At 31.0% G+C, this 5,337-nt stretch overlaps 1 long non-coding RNA gene across 1 annotated transcript; it reads left to right on the plus strand.

The window, feature by feature from the left end:
* Positions 1-4,026: 4,026 nt before the first annotated feature.
* LOC123658312 lies at positions 4,027-5,070 on the plus strand. Its single transcript, XR_006743853.1, has 2 exons — positions 4,027-4,252; positions 4,800-5,070. It is a non-coding gene; the product is annotated as an uncharacterized LOC123658312 (long non-coding RNA).
* The last annotated feature ends 267 nt before the right edge of the window (positions 5,071-5,337 follow it).

The raw sequence follows: 5,337 nt of genomic DNA on the forward strand, positions 1-5,337 counted from the left end.
AACAACGATACTATTATACAATTTTAATAAGTGATAATGACATCAATAATTAATTAATTCTATTGCTTTTTATTACATCTCTTATATATATCGATCTTCTAAATTAGAATTTGGTATGAGTTTCATTTCGATATAGCATGGTTCTCAACAAATAATAAGCTGTGCAGACAATATTAGAAAGCCGATAAGCAAAAACAATATTAGAAATTCTTAATTACTATTGGAAGTTTCTCAAATTCACGTTTTTAAACGGAAAAAATACGAATAGATTTTGAGTTTTTAATTAAATTCGTAAAAGAGAAAAGTGATGAAGATTATGAATTTATAAATTGTATTGAAAGTAAGGAAAGTAGAATTTTCCGATTGTAACTCCAACGCTTTCATTTCGTCTTAGATAAAAATCTGATGACGACAATTTATACATTTTTACAATAAAGTTTTTCATTAAGTTCCATTCGTCTTGAGGAGAAAATTTAATCATGAATACTTGAACAAGTTTATTTTCTCAATATAAAATAAGTAGAGAATCTATCATTTATACCTATTACAATATCTCTATCTATCTATACAAATAAAATTGAATAGCTAAACGATTTTCTGAGCGGAAATCAATTCGACTATCTTTTTTTATTGAAGTTTCTTATGGAATTATAAATTAAATAGCGACCCGCCCCGGCCCTGCACGGGTGCAATGCTGATACTAAATATAAAATATAAAATAAACATTTGTGTAATGTATCGTGGAAAATAATACCAATTACTCGATAACAATTGTAGACAATTTATTCAATCCTCAAACCAATTTTCCTATCTGTCACTTTTATCACACTTTAACCTATCTGTCAATGTCAATATAATTATATACTTTTTATAAATAATTTATATTTATTACCGACCTAACAGTTTGCAATGTACGCGCAAAAAAAAATGTGTTTATTTACGACATTACATTAGAAACATCTAAAACCATCATTCCTCTACTATATTATGCATGTATTATACATAAACCGTCCTAAAGAAAACCGCATCAAAATCCGTTGCGTATTCTAATGACCTAAGCATACAGACAGCGAGAAGCGACTTTGTTTTATACTATGTAGTGATAGATCAGAGAATTAGTTTGACAGTTCGCGAAACTAAACAAAATATTGTACTTCATATTTTATACTATGGGTATATGATTCAAAGTATAATACTTTCGATCATACGGAAAAGTACATTGATTTATCGCTAGACGATTTCTGCCCGAAGTGTATAAGAGGAAATAGCAGGAAGATGTAACCCAACAAAGAATGTGTCTTCAATTTGACGGACAAACTCTCGCGGACAAAGTCGACGATAAAACCACTCTAATACATCTTGGTATCTGTTCTTTTCAAGCTGTCATCCACACGCGAATCTTGCGACAGCAATAGTTGAGACAAGTCAATAGGGGAAGATAAATAAAGTTGTGTATACTTTTCAGACTCATGTAATAATACACAAAACTAACTTCTATTCGCGTTATGAAAATGTGATCGCTGTTACTTAGTTTAGCCACGCCCTTCGACCAATTAAATCGTAATAAAAGACGTTTTATATAGACGACTAATTTATCACAAAAAAAAATCTATAGGTATATTCACAAAAAAAGTGGAGGTAAAAAATTGACTGGGTCAGTTACTTTATAAAGGTCATCAAAGGTCGATTTGACTTTGTGTGATTTTTGTTACAATGTTTTTAAGTTTTCTGAAAATATTCTCTTCTTAACAATTAGGTATGTAAAACTGGAACACGAGGAGCAAATATGAGCTGATTTATCTAACGAAACTTCGGCCATATTCCATCTATTGCAGACGACATTGTCAAACGGACACTGTGTCGCCTAGGACACTCTCAAAATTCAGAGTTCCCTAAGCTCTGTGCCACCCTCTCGACCTCACTAGCTAGGCCCACAGGAACGACGAGTCGATACGTGTGGAGCCAGTCCGGCTGCAGGAGTCTTTCGCATTTTAGCGCTATGCCACGAATGTTTGACGGAGACCCCATTCCAGGATTCAAATGAAGTTTTCCTTCTCCAGGATCCTGATGTTTTTAAGCCAGGTTTATCCGTCGGTCGCCTTTTACGACCCCCACGGGAGGATAAGGGGTGGTGCTATTCTACTTGGCCGACACCACACGGTATCTAACGAAAAACTGATCCCAAATAGACCCCTTTTTGTTCCATTTGTAACAGTTATTGCTAAAATTTATTCCCCGGAGCACCAAAAAAAATATGCATATTTATTGTGAATAGAATTTCTATCTTCAAAAAATCTCTTAATTTTTAATCTTGTATCAATTTCAATCAGTGTCAGAAACCAGAAAGCACTTTATATCATTAGAGGCTCTAGATATATCTTAAAGGTATTTCACCCGAATCTAGTATCTAGGTCTCTGTATTTCATAGTAATCCTAACTGCAACCGATGCTGAATATACGCTTGCCGGTCTGCTGGGTTGATGTGAAACGGTAGAGTTTAATTGGAGCCGTCCGCTCGGAGGTAGAATGATATATAGCAGATAATAAAGGGAGGGAAATGCATTGTTTTAGTCGTACCTTCAAATTTTTGAAGCTTTTTTCGCTACGGTCGTGTTTTGATTTAACCTTTAGTTGACATAGTTTAAACGTTGCACTCATTACTTTGATAGGTTTTGACGTTAAAAGATTTTTTGATATTTTAAATATTGATTTCAGTTGGTGACATTTTGTTTTTCAATGCGTAGAATTGTTTTAAATTTAAGCTGCTATGCATACTGTATGCATGTCTAAATAAATCATTAATACATAATTTTGTAATATTGGGTTATAGTTAAGGTAATAAATGCAATATATTTATTGTGATAATTGATTAATTGAACGAGTCTTTTGACAAAATAACTTATTGACCAAATTTTTCTGGTATTCATTTTAAACACTCTATTAAAGAAGTCTTAGTGGACGAATAGCTACTCTAACTTTGAGTAAAATTCTGAAACACGCTCGACTTCACATAATTCAAATACGTACCGAATCGCTACGATGAAGCCACTCAAGTTTGTTAAATTATTTCACAGTTAGGTTTGGGTAGCTTGCGTCATAATAGTCAAGGATACAAAGAACTACCTACGAATTGTAATGGCAGATTTTTAACGAGAATAAAAACGAAAAATAAAGTTCAACAAGGGGCTCTGTAGGTAACATATATTCCGAATCAGCAGCTTTTAAACAATCTGAAATTTCTTAGCCAAAGCCTTATAAACGCTGCAAATTACAATTAGAAAGTACTTTTTAAACCCACTTCAATAAAGAAATTTTTAAAATTAATTTTTTTTTAATTTTTTTTTTTTATGATGAAATATCCAATATATAAACCTGTTTAATATGAATATAGAGGTATTATAAGAAATCAAAAGTCTAAGAGCCTATTTCATCGATTACCCTTAAAGCTATCTGACGTGTGATGGTATCCAACAAATTAATGTTTATGATATTTTTTTCACCATCGAATTCCACTTTATTCCATATTTCAAGTCGCTACGTCTGAATCTAAAAGGTATTGTTTTGTTAATGGAAATGAAACATTAACTTTCTGCTGTTAAAATCTGTTCGTAGCTTATGTGCTGGAGAAACTATATCCATAATCAATACCCCGTACCACCAATATCCCGTGAAATAAGCCTGAAGCAAAATTTTATGTACAACATATTAAAAACATTGCCATATAAGTTCATCATTAATGACTTTAACTAATGAACAAATCGTACTTATAACAAGGATGAATCTCGGATTGAAGAGAGATAAGAAGATAATAATCAATGTTCGTAAGTTTTGGAGATAGGTAGATTATTTTAATATGGTTTAGAAATATCTGATTTAAAATATTCCAATTTTTAGTAATAAAATACCTTAAGGTTTAAAAAAAGATAAGTAAATGTTTTATTTGATTGAATCTGTTTTATATTTGTCAATCAGCATCTTTAAGTTTCGTTGTTTATAAAATTTCCTCAGATTAATAAACAAATTAATAAACAAAAGGCAGATGGAGCGCACCGAACATGCGAGTGAAGCCACCAAAGCGAATACAAAATCAAAAGCGAATACAAAGTCGCAGCAGTGCTAAAGATAGCGTCGTATTGTTTAAACGTCTCGAGTGATTCATTATTTTGTGTCAAAAAATGCCGTCTTGTGTTATTAAACATTGTGAAAGTTGTTCCCAAAAATAAAAAAAAGAGGATGGAATTTCATTTCACAGGTAATTATAAATTATTTAATTGATTTTATTATTTATTCACTCAATAAATTATATGGTTATCTCGGAACACAAAACCTCGACATTAATTCAACTGTGTTGCCAGTGTTCGGCGAAATGTTTTTCCCTTCAATTGGGGAAACTACCTGATGGTGTAGGCGTTAGTGAGACTGACTTTTAAATGTACGGACGTGTATTCGATTTCCACACGTAATATCACGCCTAAATAGTTATTCCGAATTTAGATGTATTTTTATTTGTTATTACCATTTGCTGTGATTCGGTCATTAATATCTAATGCAGGAGCTTAAATATAAATGTATATGGTTATCAATTTAGTTCTTATATATATATATATATATATATATATATATATATATATATATATATATATATGATGATGAAGTTATTTACATATATGGTATATTTTGTTAAGTTGTGGCCAATAGCCAGATTATAATATTAGTGGAATTAATGGAAGATGCTAGATATATTTAAAGAATACATATTGTAATCAGTGTCAAGTTTTATTATTTAATGATTTTTGCAGATTACCGACAGATGTTGTTCTACGCGAGGAATGGGTTTCTATTATTCGCCAAAGCAGGCAAGACAATAATTGGCAGGCTTCAAAATTTTGCGTTGTGTGTTCATTACATTTTAAAGAGGATAGCTTATGCTTTACCGAAAAATGTCGTTGGTTGATAAAAAAAAAATCCAATGTAATTATTTGTAATACTATCTAATCTTTTGGTCTAGTCTTTAAGTTGTCTGTATATCGATGTATGTGTGTGTGTGTGAATAAATGATGATGATGATGATTATTATTATTATTATTAATAAATATTTTAAATTATGTATTTTTTTTTAATTTGTCTAATGAAATAAATATGATACTACTGAAAAACACTAAAGTTTTATTATCTAGAGTTGTAAACATTGTAAAGTCCATTTAAACCTTATTAAACAAAAACAAAATTAATACCCGAAGCAAAGTGTGGACGGACCGCTAGTTATATAAATCTTGACATATTACCTATTTCTTTCGTTATTTTTAACGAAACCTTTATTAATATTATTATTATTAT

The sequence above is a fragment of the Melitaea cinxia genome, chromosome 12 (assembly GCF_905220565.1).
Source record: "Melitaea cinxia chromosome 12, ilMelCinx1.1, whole genome shotgun sequence".
NCBI lineage: Eukaryota > Metazoa > Arthropoda > Insecta > Lepidoptera > Nymphalidae > Melitaea > Melitaea cinxia.